The sequence below is a fragment of the Mobula birostris genome, chromosome 13 (genome assembly GCF_030028105.1).
Source record: "Mobula birostris isolate sMobBir1 chromosome 13, sMobBir1.hap1, whole genome shotgun sequence".
NCBI classification, from domain to species: Eukaryota; Metazoa; Chordata; class Chondrichthyes; order Myliobatiformes; family Myliobatidae; genus Mobula; species Mobula birostris.
The window spans coordinates 102,504,709-102,517,273 of record NC_092382.1 but is presented as its reverse complement, the minus strand read 5'-3'; the positions used below and the strand labels follow the sequence as shown (position 1 = coordinate 102,517,273).

The 12,565-nt window shown below is 47.7% G+C and overlaps 1 non-coding gene across 1 annotated transcript; it reads right to left on the bottom strand.

The window, feature by feature from the left end:
• Positions 1-12,493: 12,493 nt before the first annotated feature.
• Positions 12,494-12,565, bottom strand: trnac-gca (transfer RNA cysteine (anticodon GCA)). Its single transcript has one exon. It is a non-coding gene; the product is annotated as a tRNA-Cys (tRNA).

The following is a 12,565-nucleotide window of genomic DNA, read 5'->3' as shown; positions in this document are numbered from 1 at the left end:
AGGAATGAATGTCCACATTGCATTTCCCGTTCTCAACATCAACTCAACCTGGATGTTCATCTGTTTGATATTTGCACAAGGACACCAAAGTCCCTTTGCATTTCTGCATTTTGAATTCCCTGCGAACCTGAGTAATAGTCTGCCTGCTTATTTCTGCTACCAAAATACATGATCATACACTTTCTGTCATTGTATTTCATTGAACGTTTCTGTGCCCATTCCCCGAAACTATCTAAGTCTCTTTGCAGGCTCTCTGCCTCCTCAACACTACCCGCTCTTGTATCATCGGCAGGTTTAGGCACTAATCAATCAATACCGTTGTCCAAATCAATGACATACGTCGTAAAAATCAGCGGTCCTAACACCGACGGGTGTAAACTCCACAGGTAACCGGCAGCCAGCTAGAAATTAATTCATTTATGCAGTTCTTTTTTTTTTTTTTTCTGCTAACCTGCCAATGCCCGAGCCACGCTAATAACCTCCCTGTAATTCCAGAGAACATAGAACATAGAATAGTACAGCACAGTACAGTCCCTTCGCCCCACAATGTTGTGCCGACCCTCAAACCCTGCCTCCCATATAAGCCCCCACCTTAGATTCCTCCATATACCTGTCTAGTAGTCTCTTAAACTTCACTAGTGTATCTGCCTCCACCACTGACTCAGGCAGTGCATTCCACCTCCAACCACTCTCTGAGTAAAAAACCTTCCTCTAATATCCCCCTTCAACTTCCCAGCCCTTACCTTAAAGCCATGTCCTCTTGTATTGAAGAGTGGTGCCCTGGGGAAGAGGCGCAGGCTATCCACTCTAACTATTCCTCTTATTATCTTGTACAGATCCATCATGTCTCCTCTCATCCTCCTTCTCTCCAACGAGTAAAGCCCTTGCTTCCTTAATCTCTGAGTCTCTTATTTTCATGGTCTCTTATTTTTTATAGGCAGCCTCATGAGCGGCATCTTGTCAAAGGCCTTCTGAAAATCCAAGTACACCATGTGTACTGCATCTCCTTTATGTACCGTCCTTGTAATTTCCTCAAAGAATTGCACTAGGTTTGTTAGGCAGGATATTCCTTTGAGGACAACACGCTGGCGTTGGCCTCTCTTCTCCTGTGCCTCCAGGTACTCTGCAGTCCCACTGCGATCAACCGATTCCACCAACTTCCAAATCAAAGTTGCCAGGCTCACAGATCTAAAGTTTCCTTTTTTTCTGCCTGCCACTCTTCTTAAAGAGCGGAATAACGTCTGCAATTTTCCAGTCAGCCGGTACAATGCCAGAATCTATCGATTCTTGAAAGATAATCGGCAATGTGTCCGCAACCTCTCCAGCTACTTCCATCACAACCCGAGGGTGCATTCCATCAGGTCCAGGAGATTTTTGCACCCTCAGACCATTAAGCTTCCTGAGCATCTTCTCTGCCATAATTGTCACTGCACAAATTTCATTTCCTTGACACTCTTGAATGTCCTGTATACTGCAGACGAATTCCTCTGTGAAAGCTGATGCAAAATACGCATTCAGTTCCAATGCTCCTTCTCATTAAAATATTTCCAGCATTATTCTCTATTGGGCCCATATCTACCCTCGGCTCCCTTTTACCGTTGATATACTCAAAAAAAAAAGAAACTGCTAGTATCTTCTTTGATATTGGTCGCAAGCTGCTTTTCATAATTCATCTTTTCCTTCCTTATGACCTTCTTAGTTTCCTTCTGCAAGATTTTAAAAAACTCGGAAGTCCTCCACGTTCCACTAGCTTTGGCGTCCTTCTGTGCCCTCTCTTTTGCTTTTACTTCGGCTCTGACTTCACTTGTCAGCCATGGTAGTGTCTTTCTTCTATACGATAATGTCTTCTTATTTGGAATATATCTGTCTTGCACTTCGCTCAGTTTTCGCAGAAATCCTAGCCACTGCTGCTCATCTGTCCTTGTTGCTTGTGCCCTCACCGCAACACCGACATGCCCCTCACTGTGACACGGAAACAAGCATCACCGTGATACTGACACAAACTCACACCTCACGGTGGCAGCGCGCTCTGGACTGTGACACCGATAGGCCCCTCATTCCTGATACTAACAGGCCCCTTACCGTGGCACATACACGATCAGTACCGTGACATACAAACCCACCACTGGGACACGAAACCATCACATCCTCATTGTAACATAGCACTAGTCACCGTGACGCCTACACGCTCCTCAGTATGAACCCCACACCACCACACCATGACACTGACATACCTCTTTCCGCGACCCGCCCAGTAAAGTACTGCTGTCTCACATGTCACTGTAAATGCTGAAAATCCTTGGCCATCTCTCTCAGTATCACAGATTCGTCAGTCTCATATCATCTCCGACATAAAATACCAGCTACTTTGGGAACAGTACAGGGAGATGAAGAGAACACAGTTGCAATATCAACAGCAGGACTATGAGTTGAACTGGACTCTTGAATCAAAGGCTGAAATTTGCCAATTTCTGACGAGTAGCAGAGGTAAAACGACATCGCCCTTGCCCGCTCCTCATCACCACAGAGGGAGAGAGAGAGAGAGAGAGAGAGAGAGAGAGAGAGAGAGAGAGAGAGAGAGAGAGAGAGAGAGAGAGAGAGAGAGAGAGAGAGAGAGAGAGAGAGAGAGAGAGAGAGAGGGAGAGGGAGAGCGAGATAGAGATGTGATGGGTCGGTGTAGAATGAGCTACACCTTGCGTCTCAGCTGGGTGTGTGCGATGAAACGGTGTGGTGGGATTTTGACGATGTGTCTGGTCCATGGTGTATGCGAAGCGAGAGTGTGGAGGGAGCGTCATTGTGTGTCTCACCCCGGGCGTATGTCTGCCATGGGAAGGTGCGGAGGGAGATTCATTGTTCCGTATTCCTGATTTCCAGATCAACCGTGTTCCAAGCACTGGATCAGAAATAAAGACCGGTGTTATTATGTCTCCACGGTTGACACATCTTCCTTCAGAGCGATGCAAGAATGTTCAAACAGTGATTCAAGGCTTCTCGAAATCAATTCAAGGGATGAAGCGGTATGTGTCACGCCACGAGAAGATCCCGCAGTAACACAGGAATCAACACACACCACCGAGGTCAGATACAGAGTGTAAACTCACAATACACTCCCAGCACACATTCCTGGAGTCAGACCAGAGTGAATCTCCCTCCTCACTGTCCCTTCAAACATTCCCGGGATTAGACACAGAGTGAATCTCCCTGCACACCGTCCCATCACACACTCCCAGGCTTAGACACAGAGTGAATCTCCCTCCACACCGTCCCATCACACAATCCCGGGGTCAGACACAGAGTGAAGCTCCCTCCACACCGTCCCATCACACACTCCCGGGGTCAGACACAGAGTGAAGATCCCTCCACACATACTCCCGCTACCAGACGCACTATTAAGTCCCCTTCACAGTATGCCATCACGCTCTGCCGGGATCAGACGCAGAGTGAAGCTCCCTCCACACCGTCCCATCACAGACTCCAGGGGCCATACACAGAGTGAAGCTCCCTCCACACCGGCCCATCACACACTCCCGGTATCAGGCACACTATTAAGTCCTTTCACAGTATGCCCTCACACACTCCAGGGGCCATACATAGATTGAAGCTCCCTCCTCACCACCCTATCACACACTCCTGGTATCAGACTCAGAGTAAAGCACTCTCGACTCCATCCCATCACACACTCCCGCGGTCAGAAACCGAATGAAGCTCTCTCCGCACCGTCCCATCACAATTCCGGTTGTAAATAAACTGAAAGAAGCTCCGTCAACAGTTTTCTATTTTTGGCGTAAATCAAATAATTTTCATTTCTCAGAACTTTGTCTCCCGCAAACTTGTGGACGGAGACCGTTCATATTGGATTGGAAAATGCGAGAACTGGTGAGATTTGGACTGATCTGTGGGGTGAGAGTTGGGCATCGACATTGCCCTGACGGGAGAAAATGGGATTAGTTTACGATTACACTACACTAGGTTGTCGGAGAGTGTGGTACAAAGGGAACTTTTTCGGGCCTGCGTGTTTGTCGGGGAAAGACAGGGCAGTGGAATTATTTCCGATACTGTCAGGAGGCCGTGGGGAGAGATCAGTACACGGAGATTATGTTGTTTCTGACGCATGTCGGGGTGGAGAGCGCGGTGAAGTGGGGTTATTTTGGAGATAGTCGCTGGGTTGTGAGGAGAGGGAGCAACAGCGGGAATAGTTTGGTGAATGATATAGATCTGAGGGGCAAGAGTACGACAACTGGATTAGTTTGGAGACCGATACAGAGCGGTGGGCACAGAGTGTGTTGATGGGATTAGCTTGTGAACGGACGCACGGATGCGGAGAGAGGGTGCCAGCGGTATAAGTCTGGAGATGGACCAGAGGCGATGGTGAGAGCGCGGTGCAGTGAGATATGTTCGCAGACAGACACAAATCTCTGAGTCGAGGGAGGGGCAACGGGATTAATCTGGGACGACATAGGGTTGAGGGAAGAGTGTTGACCAGTGGTATTCATTTCGGGACAGCCAAAAGTCTGTGGTGAAACGGTGGGACAGTGGTGTTTGTTCCAGGACTGAAACAGATCTGAGGGGAGAGGGTGGCCCTGTTCGATTTGTAGGGGACTGACAGAGGACTGTGGTTTGGAGGCAGTTCTGTCAGTTCCTTTGCGAATACATGGGGCTGTGGGGTGATATTGGGTCAGTACGATTATTGGGGGGATGACACAGGATTGTCGGGAGACATTGGGATCGTGGTATCTGTCTGGGTACTGTCACGGGGCTGTGGAGAGAGAGTGGGTGAGTGGGATGAGTTTGCGGACTGACACACGCTGTTAAGAGAGAGCGATGTTATGGGATTAGCTTGTGGACGGTCTCGGCTCGGGTTCTCTGCTGGAGCTGTTTTGTCTCTGTTTAAATTGTTTAATCCTCTTGGACAGGAATGTGGCCTTGGCTATCTTGTACAAGGTGTCTTCTGTAACATCGGACTGCAAAGACTGCTATTCGTATCCAGGGAGTTACCCTTGCAATCGTGATCGGCGTTTCATCTGCGAGAAGTCAGCACCTTTGCTCCCGGAGATTCCTGAAAGGATCCACAATCTCTGTCAACAGCCAATGGAGACGACATGAATCAAATGACTAACCCCAGTTTTTCCTCCTTCTCTCTCCTTCTCTCTCACTCCTGGATCCTTTCAATTTTCCTCCCAACGCTCTCTGCCCCTCCTTCCTACTCCATCTCCTCCCCTTGTCGCAACCATATTCTCCCCACCACACACCGACAAACCTCTCTCTCTATGTATCACCTTCTTTCTCGCCATTTCCTCCTTCCCGCTTTTTTCCGCTCCATCTAACTTTCTCTCTACCCCTTCACCTCCTCTTATTTCTTCGCCCTTTCTCCGCTCGCTCTTCCTCTGTTCGCTCTGTCCACAACTTTCAAGTCTATGCCCAGTTCTGACGCCTCTCTACCCCTCTCTCTCACTTCCCTCCCCGTTCTCTGTGAACCATCCGTCTCCCTTATCTCTCTCTTTCTCGTTCTCCTTTCCACCCACTCTCAGCTCAATCCTGTGCTGTCCGGTTCTCGATAACCCAACCCTGTGTAAAAGTCTATGCCTATTCCCTCTGTCTGTGGCCGTCTTGTGTTTATGGAACTCTGTAAATTTACAAATACGCTCCAGGGATTAAAGTTCCAACCTTCCCTCACTCTCTCCATAACTCAGTCCCTCCAGTTCTGGCAATATCCCCGCAGAACTTCCTGTACACGCTATCCAGTTCAATGGCATTTCCCATAAAGCACAGCGGCCTTGCAGACCTGTTGTCGCACTGCAACGTCATCTCCCGACTCCTGTAGTCAGTGCCCTGACTGGTGAAGACCAGCCTGCCGGGTGTCCTCTCCACACGTATCAGATATTTTCCACCCGAATCGCTATTTGTTTTATTATCTGATACTTATGCAGCCTGGAATGTGTTCTTTAGCAACATCGGTACAGCGCAAAGATGTAAAATTACTGTGAATTACAAAAAAAAGACAATAAAAACATTAAAAAGTCGATGTTGGTGCGGAAGAGTTCAAAAATGTGTTGTTGCAGGTTTAGAAGTTGTTTTCGAATCGTTGAGTGTTCAGGCTTCTGTACCTCTTCCCCGATGGTAGTTTTGAGCAGGGACCTTGTCCCGGGGTGAGGGGCTTTACTGATGGAGCCGCCTTCTCGAGGTATCGCATCTTGAACATGTCCTCGATGCTGGGGAAGGTGACGCCTTTGATACCGATTGATCTACATCCCTCTGCAGCCTCCTGTGACTCTGTCCGCTGCAGCCTTCTCTCCAGGCGGCGATGCTACAAGTCAGCATGCTCCCGACAGTTCATCTGTAGAGATTTCCTAGTCTTCAGAGAATGGACAAATCTTCTCAGAACCCTGACTTCGCCATACCTGTCTGTAACTAGAGAGCTATGGGTGGTGGTGAACAGGTGTAGAGTATATCTGGAATGCACTCAGACTCAGACTTGAAAAAAACAAGCCGGCAGTAAGGAAATCCGAAGACTAAATCACAGTCTGTATTACTAGAAATGAATCCCCTACAGCACGACCCCTTTAACTACTGACAGGCAATAATTGGCAGTGAGGGCCCTCAGGGGAAAGTGACAGCTAACCACACTCCCGGAAATGGGGATACCGAATCCTGGATGCCGCCGATAAAAAAAAAAAAGAAGTATATATATACTTTCTTCGTGTTTGCATGCCCAGTGTCGATCCTGCGAGATGCTGACACACAGCAACACATGAACGTAAAATGCGATCATAGGACGGAGAGGCAGAATTGAGCTACCTGGCCCATTGGGTCTGCTCCGCCATTTCATCATGGTCCATAGAACCATAGAAACTACAGCACAGAAACAGGCCCTTTGGTCCTTCTTGGCTGTGCCAAACCATTTTCTGCCTAGTCCCACTGACCTGCACACGGACCATATCCCTCCATACACCTCCCATCCAAGTATCTGTCCAATTTATTCTTAAATGTTAAAAAGGAACCCACATTTACCACCTCGTCTGGCAGCTCATTCCATACTCCCACCACTCTCTGTGTGAAGAAGCCCCCCTCTAATGTTCCCTTTAAACTTTCCCCCCCTCACCCTTAACCCATGTCCTCTGTTTTTGTTCTCCCCTTGCCTCAGTGGAAAAAGCCTGCCTGTATACACTCTGTCTATACCCATCATAATCTTATATACCTCTATCAAATCTCCCCTCATTCTTCTACGCTCCAAAGAATAAAGTCCTTACCTATTCAACCTTTCTCTGTAACTGAGTTTCTCAAGTTCTGGCAACATCCTTGTAAACCTTCTCTGCACTCTTTCAACCTTATTTATATCCTTCCTGTAATTTGGAGACCAAAACTGAACACAATACTCCAGATTCGGCCTCAAATTCGGCTCTTATACTCAATACTTTGATTATTAAAGGCCAATGTACCAAAAGCTCTCTTTACGACCCTATCTACCTGTGACGACACTTTTAGGGAATTTTGTATCTGTATTCCCAGATCCCTCTGTTCCACTGCACTCCTCAGTGCCTTACCATTAACCCTGTATGTTCTACCTTGGTTTGTCCTTCCAACGTGCAATACCTCACACTTGTCAGTATTAAAGTCCGTCTGCTATTTTTCAGCCCATTTTTCCAGCTGGTCCAAGTCCCTCTGCAGGCTCTGAAAACCTTCCTCACTGTCTACTACACCTCCAATCTTTGTATCATCAGCAAACTTGCTGATCCAATTTACCACTTTATCATCCAGATCATTGATATAGATGACAAATAACAATGGACCCAGCACTGATCCCTGTGGCACACCACCAGTCACAGGCCTCCACTCAGAGAAGCAATTCTCTACCACCACTATCTGGTTTCTTCCATCGAGCCAATGTCTAATCCAATTTACCACCTCTCCATGTATACCTAGCGACTGAATTTTCCTAACTAACCTCCCATGCGGGACCTTGTCAAAGGCCTTACTGAAGTCCATGTAGACAACATCCACTGCCTTCCCTTCATCCACTTTCCTGGTAACCTCCTCGAAAAACTCCAATAGTTTGGTCAAACATGACCTACCACGCACAAAACCATGTTGACTCTCCCTAATAAGTCCCTGTGTATCCAAATGCTTGTAGATTCTGTCTCTTAGTACTCCCTCCAATAATTTACCTACTACTGACGTTAAACTCACCGGCCTATAATTTCCCGGATTACTTTTCGATCCTTTTTTAAACAACGGAACAACATGAGCCACTCTCCAATCCTCCGGCACTTCACCCGTAGACAGCGACATTTTAAATATTTCTGCTAGGGCCCCCGCAATATTAACACTAGTCTCCTTCAACGTCCGAGGGAACACTCTGTCAGGTCCCGGGGATTTATCCACTTTTATTTTCCTGAAGACAGCAAGAACCTCCTCCTTTTCAATCTGTACAGTTTCCATGGTCTCACGACTTGATTCCCTCAATTCCATAGATTTCATGCCAGCTTCCTTAGTAAATACAGACGCAAAAAAAAACTATTTCAGATCTCCCCAATTTCCTTCGGTTCAGCACAAAGCCGACCACTCTGATCTTCAAAAGGACCAATTTTATCCCTTACAATCCTTTTGCTCTTAATATACTTGTGAAAGCTCTCTGGATTATCCTTCACTTTGACTGCCAAGGCACCCTCATGTCTTCTTTTAGCCCTCCTGATTTCTTTCTTAAGTATTTTCTTGCACTGCTTATACTCCTCAAGCACCTGATTTACCCCCTGTTTCCTATACATTTCATACAACTCCCTCTTCTTCTTTATCAACTCCCTATTCTTCTTCATCTGAGTTGCAATATCCCTTGAGAACCAAGGTTCCTTATTACTATTCATTTTGCCTTTAATCCTGACAGGAACATACAAACTCTGCACTCTCAAAATTTCCCCTTTGAAGGCTTCCCACCTACCAATCACATCTTTGCCAAAGAACAACCTGTCCGAATCCACGCTTTTTAGAACCTTCTCATTTCTTCAAATTTGGCCTTCTTCCAGTTCAGAACCTCAACCCTAGGACCAGATCTATTTCCCTCTCAGCCCCGATATCCCGCTGTCTCCCTTTATCCCTTTATGACCGAACTAATCAGGAATCTCTCAACCTCGGCCATAAATTGCATGCCTTAACCTTCGCAGCCGGTTGCGGCAACAAATACCATCGATACACCCCATTCAGGCAAAATGAATTGCTCCGAATCTCGGTTATAAAATAACGGCCCTCTATTCCATGTTAACCGACTGGCCTTAGACTCTCCCACCATAGGGAAACTTCCCACTACATCTACTTTATCGAAACCCCCATCCCCACCGCCCCATTATTCTTCTGAGATACAGCCATCAAACTTTCCTGATTTGCTAAGCGTTTCAATCCCGGAATAATTACCATGAACTTCCTTTCAACACTTCCTAGTGCAAACACATCTGACCGGATTAGATACAGGACCCAGAGACGCTCACTGGGTCCAGTGAGGCCTCGCCAGTGCTTTATAAACCATTAACTTTACATCCGTGATTTTATATTCTAATTCGCTTAACATGAATGCTAACATTGCATTTGGCTACCTGCGACTGAGGAAATTACAGTTCCCATGCCAAGCAATGATGTAGACAGTCAGGATGCTCTCAATTCTACCGGGGTAGAAAGTTTTTAGGTTTCGGGAGCTCATACCAAACTTTGTCAAACTCTGAGGTGAAAGAGGCGCCGTTGTGACTTTTTCTCCACAGAGCCGGTAGGTATAGACCACATAAGATCCTCGGTGATTTTTACGCCGAAGATCGAAAGGTTGTTCACCCTCTCAACAGCAGATCTAATGATGTCAACAGAGCTCAGCCTGACTCCATTCCTCTTGTGGTCCACAAACAGCTTCTTTGTTTTGGCGACATTGAGGGAACTACACCCGCCCCTTCTCCGTCATCCCCTGTCGTCCCCGATGCCCATTCCCCGATACCCACCTCATTCTCTGCAGCCCCCACGGCTCCGTTACTACCCACTGCCACCCAAACGCCTCCCTCTCTGTGTTCACAGGGAACATGGAAGAGGAAGAGGAACTGTTGGGAGAATGGGTAAAGCTGCTGTCGGTGTTCAACTTCTTCCCGTCCACCTGATATCGATCTTTCGGGCTCAGTCTCTTTGCATTTCTATGTGAACCGGCGGGTCGTGTGGTTCCCCACGGTTTCCTCCCTGTGAGTGCAACCTCAGCACCACTTCACTGCACTCCTTCTCGCCATGGTCCTTCTGCATTACCTCCACTCACACACAGATACTATCTCTGATGGGACAATGTGGAGGGAGCTTCACTCTCTGTCTGACCTCAGGAGTGTGTGATGGGACGATATGGAGGGAGCTTCATTCTTTGTCTGACCACAGGAGTGTGTGATGGGACGGTGTGGAGGGAGATTCACTCCGTGTCTGACCCCGGGAATGTGTGATGGGACCATGCGGAGGGAGATTCACTCTATGTTTGATCCCGGGTGTGTGTGATGGGACGGTGTGGAGGGAGATTCACTCTGTGTCTGACCCCGGGAGTGTGTGCTGGGACGGTGTGGCTGGAGCTTTACTTTGTATCTGTCCGTGAGAATATATGACCCTCCGGACCGTGTGATGGGACGCTGAGTTAGGAGATGCACTGTATCTAATCCCGGGAGTGTGTGATTGGACCTTGTTCAGGGAGGCTGTCTCTGTCTCTGACCCCGGGTGGTGATATCGGACTGTCACATTTCCGGCAGGTCAATATCCTGTAGGAGCGGTAGAGAATGGGAAGGGGGGAATAGGAGTGCAGAGAGTTTAGGGGAGAAAGGAAAATTGGAGATATTCAGAGACGGCTTAGTGAGGAGTAGAGTGAGATGGAAAGGCAGACGGATAGAGAAGTTAGAGATTCAGAAAGCAGCAAAACTGGACCTTCTGTGGGGATAGTGACGAAGTTTGTGAGGGGAGACATTGAGGGATGCAGAGGGAGAAGGGGATAGACAAAATGTGACAGCGACAGTTTGAGAGTGGGGACACAGAAATGGAGATGTAGAGTGTGGAAGAGGTTGATAGGAGGGTGAAGGAAGGGGCGAGAGGAAAATAGTATGGAAGGGAGTGCGAAGGAGGGAATAGGGAATGGGAGAGATGGAGAGGGCGAGAGTGGGAGAAGATATCTGGAGAGAGTAGAGAGAGGGGAGGGGTGAAAAGAGAGAAGAGCGCTGGGGGTCGTTAGGTCGTAAGGAGAGAAAGGCTGTGACAGAGCTGGCGTTGATGGCGAGCGGGCGAGTAATGCGATAGAGAGGATTTCAGGAACGTAGAGCGATATGTCTATGGAATTTGTCAGTCTTATAGGTCATTGTTTAACAAGTAGTAGTAAATCACGGAAATTGGACGTGTCCGTGTTGTCCAGAAGACGTTTCGCCACTCACCCTCCGGATGAGGTTTATTCAGTTCTGATCCATGCTGGGTAGTTTTCCGCCTGATAAACTCTGTGAGTAGTTTGAAGGTACAGAAATCAGGTGAAGGTCGGGAAGAGTCGTAGAGGCGTTGAGAGGGTCATTAGTCTTATCTTTGCATGAACGGAGGTGTGACCTACTGTGGGGACGCCGGGGTTGGGATCTGAGGACTGCATTGCAAGTACCTGATAAGTGGTGTCGTGCCCCACCCCCTCTGTTCAGGGGTGGGTTTCACAGTCTGACAAAGATGGCAATTTTTAACCCCTCTTTCAAAGCACCTGTCCTCTCTGTTCATGATGTGCACATTGCTGTCTTCAAAGGAGTGTCCCTTGTCCTTTAGGTGAAGATATACAGCCGAATATCGACCTGAGGGGTGAGTGCTCCAACTGTGGGCCATCCGCTTGTGAAGTGTTTGTTTTGTCTCACCGATATACTGAACTGTGACGGTCCCATTGCATTCGATAGCATATAAGCATTGCTCAGCTTATATCTGGGTTTATGATCCTTGGAGTGAACGGGTTTCTGTCTGAATGACTGTGTAGGTTTAAAGAACACAAGGATTTGATATTTTTTGAAAACTTTTCCTAGTATCTCTGAAACTCCAGCTACGTCTGGGAAGTCTGTGTTTTCCGTCTCCTCTGCTCCTTATTGCTGTCTGCTGGGCTGACGTCACTGCTGATCATTTATGTTGCTGTCTTGACGAAGGTCCAGTCAGGCTGACCGCACGCTTTCTAGACTTATTTCAAATATCTGTGTTCCCTGCCTTTAGCTGTAATATTGGTGGGCTTATTCTCGGCGCGGTAATATTCGTGTTCTGACAATGCAAAATTGTGTTCTAGTGGGTGGTAAGAGTCAAACCTTAGAGAGGATCTGTCTGTGTTGGTTTCCTGCAAAACCCAATATCCAGCTCAAACACGAGGAATAGTAAGAGATTTGAAAGTAGGAGGCTGGGGGGGGCGGGGTGTGTCCAAAATGATATGAGAAGACAGGAGGGCGAGGAATGGAGCCAAGAGCTGGAGAGTTGATTGGCAAAAGGGATATGTAAGTTTTGAAGGGGGCACCTGGATTTGAACCAGGGACCTCTTGATCTGCAGTCAAATGCTCTACCACTGAGCTATACCCCC